General features: G+C 38.5%; 1 long non-coding RNA gene across 1 annotated transcript; it reads right to left on the reverse strand.

Moving 5' to 3' along the window:
- Positions 1 to 2,272: 2,272 nt before the first annotated feature.
- LOC118242817 lies at positions 2,273 to 2,897 on the reverse strand. Its single transcript, XR_004777056.1, has 3 exons — positions 2,880 to 2,897; positions 2,490 to 2,676; positions 2,273 to 2,308 (listed from the first exon to the last, which is right to left on the reverse strand). It is a non-coding gene; the product is annotated as an uncharacterized LOC118242817 (long non-coding RNA).
- Between the last annotated feature and the right edge of the window lie 6,096 nt (positions 2,898 to 8,993).

Consider the following 8,993-nt stretch of genomic DNA (forward strand, 5'->3'; position numbering starts at 1 on the left):
CTATTTCCAGAGATTTCCAACAAAAATAAATGTCAGCCTTTCCAAGGTAATATATGTCTTGAACATAATAAATCAAAATAGCTGAGGGGAACGTGGGGTCATTGCAGGGTAACTGTAGAGTAGCATGCTCTGTCAAACAGTGGCATCTCGACTAGATGTTGCATATAGTGTGTGTGGTGTGTAGTGTATTGTATTGTATAGGGGTTTGGGGTCCTGTTAATTCCTGTTGTCTTTGTAGTGGTAATGATACACTGCACTGCTTACCCACAAACTCCAAGTGTTGCCTTCCTTTCCTGTAATTAACTGCATTTATGCCAAGGAGGCATGACTGACATTCCACGTGACTCTCACTTGACTCTCACAGACGTTTATCTAGGGGGCATATGTAGTAGACACACGGATAAAGTTGAAAGCTGTTTAGTTTGTGCAGCTTCTTAGATGTGTAGTTTCTTAGATGAAATTAAAAAAGTCTTAACATCATAGTGCAGTGCAGGTGTAATAATGTTACCCAGCATTCATCCTCAAGTGTTAATTCTTTTGTATTTGAAATAACTGAGCTGAGTGTGCTGCAGGGCCATGACTTACACCAGTATGACCTTATTAAAAGGTTTTTTTAAATGTATGTATTTATTTATTATTTAAATTATGCATATATTTAATGAATTTATATATATAGCAGTAGTTTCTCACTTTTGCGAACTGTTAACTAATGAGGAAGTAACCATGAAATATAGCAAAGCCCCATAACTATTTAACAATTCAGTGTGTTCTGTGAGTTGTCCTGTATTTGTACAACCAATAAATAAATCATATTTATACATTGTCTAATCTATGCATGCTCACTATAATAACTGATTGACTGATAGGTGACTTGAAGGGTTTACTAGCATCGCGAATTTCTTATTTGCATACAAATAACAAACCTTATATTACAGTCTATTTCTCCACAGCATATTCAATGGAAATATAGTCACTGGGGAAAGAAACTACAACGATGTCTTACAAACACTTTCAGGTCTTTATTCCAACAGATCCAACTGAGTGGGATTTTGAATAAGATTATAAGAAGAAAATAACATGATAAAAGAAAACAAATTGAGTCGGTCTATTACAGGGGATTCATAAACATGGGACATCAAAAATTAAGCATTCACCTCTCTGGTGATCTTAAGTCAGGAACCTGTAAACAAAATAAAAACAACCCTAGTACTGTGTTGTCACTGACGCTTGATAAAGGTATCACTCGCATCTGTGGTAGCTCTCACTCTGCTGCCTGTGCACAGCGCTACTCTACAGTACTCGCGTCCAACCTGTGAAAACCCAACGAAATATCTCCCTCTCTCCATCAGACACGGTCCTAAATAGTCTAATCCACTCAAAACACGGAATAGAACGGAACTTTTCCCCAACAGAACTCTATCCCCCTAGCTATGTACTTCTAGTACACAACTTAGCACGATACCATATGTTAACATGGAACAATCTGTGATGAGACAAGCAAGGCCAGATGCTCGCTGATGTAGAGAAATAGATTTATTATATTCCAACTTCGTGATGGGTGAACAAGCCAGGGTCACAACCAGGAAAGCCAAGACAGGGGCAATCCAAATCATAAAGGTAAACAGTCCGAGTCCAAAAACCAAAGAGCAATAACAAACCAGGCAAACTATACCAAAAAGGGGGCAGGCAAAAATCAGAAGTCTGGAGAGCAAAAAACACAATTGAAACAAGGGAGAGAACGCTTGATAAACACACTCGAAACTAGTGGCAATACTGCGCAATATTGGTAAGGTCTAAGCAGGTTTATATACAGTTGAGATGTAGAGAAACAGGTGATGTCAATATTCTGGTGATGAGGATCTGAATGAATGTGTATTATTGGATGAGTATTTAGCTGATGCACAATATGTTGGGTGTTGTAGTTTGCTTGGGGTTCGGTCGACGTGACAGTACCCCCCCACCCCCCCCAAAGAGTCCGGGACAGCTGAGGCATTAGGGTGCCCATGACAACCAACGACCAGGGCAGAAAATGTTGATCCAACCCGAGAACCCCCAGAAGGATGGTGATGAGGAGCAAGCCTGTCTGGAAACTGCATGTGAAAATCCGAAAGGAGACCAGGATCCAGGACATCGCAATAAGGGATCCAGCTCTGTTCCTCAGGACCAAACCCCTCCCAATCAACCAGGTACTGGATTGAATTCCCCCTTCTCCGGGAGACCGGCATGCGATGTACCGCATACACTGGGGTGCCGTCATAGTCAACCGGTTGAGGTGGAGTGTCGTCAGGAGACACCTCATCCAAAGGACCTGGAACGACAGGTTTGAGAAGCGAGACATGGAATGACCTAGAGATCCGGTAATGTGCGGGCAGATTGAGTTGGTAAGTCACGTCATTAATGCATTTGCGTACTTCAAAGGGACCAATATACTTAGGACCCAGTTTGCGACATGAACCCGGTTTATGGTAATGCTGCATAGAGAGCCATACCCAGTCTCCTGGCTGATATGCAGGAGTATTTCCTCTATGCCTATTCGCTAGTTCCTTATATCGACGAAGTGTGTGTTCAATCCGCTGGTGCTTCTCCTCCCATACTTCTCGCTGCGTTGCATCCATTCATCCACAGTGGGGATATTGGTTGTGACCGAGGTCCACGGGGTCATTGGGGGCTGGTAACCTAGGAAACACTCAAAAGGCGTTATGCCAGTGGAGGAACTCATGAGCAAGTTTTGGGCAATTTCTGCCCAAGGATTATGCAAACAAAAACAGCACAGGAACTTGCTTAGTTCTTGATTAGTTCATTTGCATTAGCTGTTGGACTGTGGGTGATAACCGGATGTAAGGCTAATGGCAAATCCTATGTGTTTGAAAAAAGCTTACCACACACGGGACGTGAATTGAGGTCCCCTGTCAGACAAAATGTCTTCTGGGATATCGAATATGTGGAACACCTGGTTGAACAGGGCCTCTGCAGTCTGAAGATCTGTTGGCAATCCTGGAAAGGCAATGAATCGTATGCCCCGGGAGAACCGGTCTACCACCATAAGTATAGTAGTATTGCCATTTGAACAGGATATGTCAGTGATGAAATCAATGGCTATATGGGACCAGGGTCTTTCAGGAATGGTGAGTGGCATGAGTTTTCCTGCAGGTAGGGTCTTAGGGGCTTTACTGTGGCTGCAGTACAGGAAAAAACATACCTGTGTACGCCATTGGTGATAGTCTCCCACCAATACCGGCTAGCCAGGAGCTGTCGAGTGTCTGTCTGTACCCCACAAACCTACAACGCTGTCAGCCACACGGAAACACACCACATGTGAAGTACTCTTTACATTTTTCCATCAGTCATATTTTCCATTATTATACCATATATACAAAATTTACATATACTGAGGTTCAACTGTCAGGGACATCAACCATAAAGGCACTGCAGAATTCAGATAGCTGACTTTATGTGTTTCACCTGGCAGAGCTCACCTGCTGATATGTCAAAAAATGTTTATCCAGGTTGGACTCTGCCCCTATGCCTTGTCCAGGGATAATTGCTCATCAGAATATGGCTTTGGTAAGAGATCTGTGTAAAAGCATGATTCCACTTCTGGACTGACACTCACAGGGCATATACATAGAAGTTGTAGCTAAGACACTGTGCTCATTAGCTTTCAGTGCCATGCAAAGTTCAGTTACAACACATCGCCTGATCTTCTATACACACATTAGAATAATTTAAAACAAGTTTATTATTCTGTTATAAATATATATTTTAACAAATAATGTCAGTTGGCTGAGATACAGTTTGCAGGCAATTGGTCTGGAACACAGTTTTGTTGTTTGGCTCAGTACTCTAGCACAATTAATTTAAAATGAAAACATATCCATGAAGTTAAAGTGCAGACTTTCAGTTTTAATTGGCTGCTCAGTTAGTTGTTGGCCAATTGTGTGTAATTGCATCATTAGTTCATGCACCCGAGAGCTAACAAAAGGTCTGATGTCAACTCTAAAAGTGACATTTGCATCTGTGGTCTGTTCCTGTTGTCTCTGAACATAAGGACAAAAGCCAGTAAAGCAGGGAATCGTGGGACTGGAAAATCATAATGAATAATTTGGTCATATAGCCAAAACATTATGTATATTAAATTCAGTGGTTTTATAAATTGGTAACAACCAAGAATGTTTTAGTGAATCACAATCACAAATAACCAGGCAGACCACAGGCCAGACAATAATCATGAATACTGTTTATGTTGTTGTCACAGATGTGTTAAGCACAACTATAAGGAGAGATATACACCAACAGTGATGGGGTTTACCCCAAGCTTCACACCACTGGTCATCCTCAGGAACAGGCTATGTAGGTTACAGCACAGACAAAGCACATACAAAACTGTAAAGCAGAAGATTAACTTACCAGAAAACTTACCAGAGTGATGAAGAGTGGAAAGTGGACATTACCTCATGTGTGGAAAGCAGTGGCATGGGCTTGAAAAGCTGCCAGTGCATTTGTCTTACCTGCCATTTTTATGATGTGACTACAGAAAAACAGCAGCTGAATGACTTCTGAAATGCATAGGAACATCTCCTATGCTTCAATACCCCCAACTCAAGGGAAAGCCCTTTAACCTGCACCAGGCCAGCCCTTCAAATGCGGAATGATTTTAACTGACCAAGTCAATGTCAATGTCCAATCTGCATTGTGAACAATATCTAATCTGCATGGTGCACAATGTCTAATCCACATGGTGCAGAAAAGGACTGGTAAGCAGAGAAAGACCACTGCTTCTAAAAGTACTTAAAGAATGAAAGAATCAGTAGAATAGCAACATGAACAGATATACAGAAAACAAATAAATCAATCAGTACTACAATATCAACTAATATTACTACTATTATTATTATTATTATTATTAATAATAATAATAATAATAATCATCATCATCATCATCATCATCATCACCATCATCACTATCACCATCATCATCATCATCATCATCATCATCATCATCAACAATGACAACAACAACAACAACAACATCACCATGATGAATCATGATCATAATGGACCATTTTTATTCTCAAATTTTAAAATGAAAAAAAAAAACACAATGAGAAGAACAGTACATTAAATATCTTGTCCTTGTGTTATGTACCACACAGTTACTCTAGTTACTCTAATAACACACAAAACATAAACAGTCAACTAAGATATTCACTCACTGTTAATTAGCTCTGGGACAGGTGTGTCACAACATCTGATGTTAATTAAATCAGATGAGTAACTGAGCAAAAGCTTTCAATGTTTCAGTTACATAAAGAAAGCAAGATTAATTAAAATGATAATCAAAGAAGTGAGTGTGCTGCCAAGCTCTTGCACAACTTTCCTGATATTTAAGGGGAAGAGGTTTCGCAGTCCTCTTAATCTCCCAGTGTAATGCAACTATTAACTGAAACAATGTGTTGGGCACTACATAACCTTTGTGGATGTTTCAGTTAAGTCTGGAAATTCTAATTTAAATACCACCATCGATTATAAACCTACAGACTCTCATTCTTATTTGCAGTACAACTCTTCACATTCTAAGGCCTACAAAAACTTCATCCTTCTCAAAGCTACTAAAACTTAAATGCATTTACAGTGATAATGAAGATTTTCTATAGGAGAGTATGGACATGTGTGAGTATTTTCATAACTGTGGGTTTCCTAAGGAAGTTATAAATAATAACTTTGCTTGTAGTTTACCTATTCAGAAAATGAATGCACTGCCCTATTAGCAATCTACTGTTAAAATAACAAGAATTCCTTTGTTATTTACTTATCATCTTACTAATAAAACTGGCTAATATTATACTTAAACACTTCAGAATCCTTCAGGATTATGTAGAGACGGCTTGCCTTATTAACGATCCTCCACTCCACAGTTGAGACAAAAACATCAAAGACATATTCGTCAAGAGTGAGATAAATGACCATTCATAATAACCTTTACTGTAGCCTACAAAGACTCTAGATATGCTACATGCAAATTTATTAACACAACCACTAAAATAACTGGCATGAAAGGATCAAATGTTATCACCCAGTCCTCCTCATGCATTACTGCAGGAGTTGACTGTTATATTACTTGCATATTGAAGAAATCAAGAGAAGGCTTACTGATCATTTTACTGAACACATTATGACCTTCAGAATTAAGGATTTGTTCTTTCCAGTGACAAGGCATTTTAGTGCTAATGAATCTTGCATTACTTACATATCTGTTTGTAGTGCCAGTTATTGCTATGGCAGCAATAAAATTAGGAAACTCAAAGAATTTCAGAAGCACTTTGTGTGTATGTGTGTATGTGTGTGTGTATGTGCATGTCTGTGTGTGTCTGTGTGTTCGTGTATGTACAGTAGCACATACTGTACTGTATTATTCCAGTCTTTGAAAATGTTTGTATTTCCATCGATTCATTCCCGAGGGCATATCGTTCAAGCACATGACAAGGCTGCAGCAGTTATGTTTGCCCCACGAAGTAAACAGAAAATTTGGTGACATATTTTCAAGTTTTTTTTTAATGTTTACTATCTATATTATGGTCATTTTTTAAAATCTTTTGGAGATCTATTATCACGAAGGTAATTTTTCACTTTATAAAATGCATTTTTATTGTTTAAGTGCATATGCAGAGTAGGCAGTCTTGCATTTTCACTCATTCATGTAGCAGATGCTTTGACCCTTTATCCACTTTAAAAACTCAAGCACATCTTAGTTGAGTTCTCAAAGTCAAACATCCAAACAACACAGATTCTTACACCATTACTGCTAGCTCAAGTGGTGCCTCCAGCAAAACCATTTCAGTTGATTAGTACCACTGTTGCATCTTAATTCTACGATAATGCAGTGAACATTACCTTTTAGTGGAGTGGCAAAGTACAGATCATTTCCATGCTTCATATATTGGTAATTAACAAATCTAATGACTGGACATTCAGCCATGCAATTACATAGGTTAATTCAGGGTCACTTTGTTGCTTTGTTGGTTTATTTATTAGTTGCATTATTTAATTATTTGTTTGAACTGTGAGGGAACTAACTGTTTCCTAAACACTTCATGCAGCGCAGTGAATCTGAAAGTTATATCTTGCGGTAGAGAACCCTGAGAGGAGAACCCTATGGTCTTGTTCCTTCATTCCAGTGAAATGGCTGAGGTTCAGGGACAGACAGACTGATATGCTTCTCAAACACAGACAGAATCATTCTGTCTTATAAATGGAAATCTTTGAAGAGAATATGCCAGCATATTGAATTATACATGCAAATGAAATATCATCTGTAACATCTTCGAGACAGGAGAACAGTATCACTGTTGCCAAGTTTTGTATTTTTGGTGCAGTAGATGAAGAAACTATTTGAAGGCTTACTTTGTAATGCTGAATAAAATTAGATTAAAGTAGACACAGTTAGAGTGCTAAGAAATTAAGGCTGGGCATGCATTCAGTTTGGGCCAGAAGTGGGACTCCAGCTGCAGTAGTGGAGAGCTTCTGGAGACTGGGTTGCATGGTTGTAGAATGCAAATCGCTGGACCTTAGACTGCCCTAAAGCCACCATCAGCCACCTAGCCTTTTACGGTAAAAACGCAGTCTTGTTTGTGTTGGCTGTTTGTAGAGTGTGGTTCAGCACAATCAGGAGCTGTGCTATGAATGTTTACCTGGACTGGACTGTTTACATGGCATAGATGCTGGGGTAAACACGACAAGCTCCAGACTGTGGTTTAAATCTGTGACTTTGTCAGTGCCACACACACCTTTAGTCTTATATAACCCAGCTAAAACCAAAACAGTGATATGTATTTACATAAATTGAGTGCTGTACATCAGTAGAAATAAAACAGACCTAGAAGATTTACTGCAGTATATTTATTTTCATCTAGCCTGAATGATTCACAGAGTGCTGTAAATTCCAAAGCTCTTTATAATTCCAAAGTTAGCACATTTACCATGAGTAGATTTATCCTCAGTGTACATATAGAGAAGTATCAACATACCTGTATTCAGATGCAGTTTAGTCTCTCGGGTGCATGTGAAGAACCATTCTTTATTTTTTATATTAAGAATAAAAGTGTGTCAAATATATTCCAAGAGAAATCTGTGGCATGATTCAGTGGTGTTGTTTTCTTACGCAATAAGTTCTCCATAAGGAATAAAGCCAAATGTTAAAAAGTTAAAAACAGCATCTTAAATACAGAGAGACCTGTTTTTCAAAGACCAACAAAACCAATGTCTCAGACAACTCCTCAGAAAAGACTCCTTAATCCCAGGCAGACCCACATACAGGGTAATGATATGCACAAATGAATACTTTGTGGCAGGTTTCAGCTTTTAGGTTTATGCCAAGTGCTGTACTTGAATATGTAGATTTGTTATGAAATTGGTATGAAAAAATGTAATTTCTAATTACATTTACAGTGAAGTATGAGGAAATCATGTTTTACATAAATTTATTTTTAAGCTTGCACCAATGTACATTTTTGGAACAATAATTTATTTCTTATTTACACAATAATTGTATATGATATAATTATATTATATAATTGTAATTGTTATTAAGTGCCGTTTTTTGGGCTGTGATAGCTCAGAGGTTAAGATACTTAATCGGAAGATTAAGCCCCACCACTGCCAAGTTGCCACTGTTGGGCCCCTGAGCAAGACCCTCAATTGCTCAAGTTGTACTCAGTCATAATTGTAAGTTGCTTTGGATAAGCATCAGGTAAATCTTTGGACAAGAAATTATTTGTCAGGTTAGCCACTGAGATGTTGCCTGTGTTATGTATTGAAACTTGGTTTCTTATTGGTTAACAGCAAAGAACACAATCATCAGTTATTATTTGATTGGTCCTACAGTTCATAGTTCTTTTTTTTTTTTTTTTTCATTTCAGTGAATCTTAAATTGGCTATGACAACAAACCACCAAACACACAACTTCAAAACAGAGCTGTGGTTCACTTGTTGAAAAC

The sequence above is a fragment of the Electrophorus electricus genome, chromosome 17 (assembly GCF_013358815.1).
Source record: "Electrophorus electricus isolate fEleEle1 chromosome 17, fEleEle1.pri, whole genome shotgun sequence".
Classification (NCBI taxonomy): domain Eukaryota; kingdom Metazoa; phylum Chordata; class Actinopteri; order Gymnotiformes; family Gymnotidae; genus Electrophorus; species Electrophorus electricus.